The following is a 301-nucleotide window of genomic DNA, read 5'->3' as shown; positions in this document are numbered from 1 at the left end:
AGTCCCAATGCGTGGAACTCCCTTGAATGAACCCACCTTGACACAGCCGCCCGTGAAACCCTTAACATACAAGTCCCTTGTATGTGACATACATGTGACATACAAGTCGCCCATACGAACGCGTCGGGGACATGTATGTGGTCGCTGAACTCATAGGCCCGACATACATGTGATATGTATGTGCACTCACATACAAGTGTGTCGCTCATGTATGTGTTCTGAGAAACATCCGGCACATACATGTGACATACAAGTCGCCCATACGCACGCGTCGGGGACATCTATGTGGTGGTTGAAGTCA

This window comes from Frankliniella occidentalis, unplaced genomic scaffold (assembly GCF_000697945.3).
Source record: "Frankliniella occidentalis isolate FOCC.00 unplaced genomic scaffold, Focc_3.1 Scaffold755, whole genome shotgun sequence".
Lineage (NCBI taxonomy): Eukaryota > Metazoa > Arthropoda > Insecta > Thysanoptera > Thripidae > Frankliniella > Frankliniella occidentalis.
Note: the sequence above shows the minus strand (reverse complement) of the source record.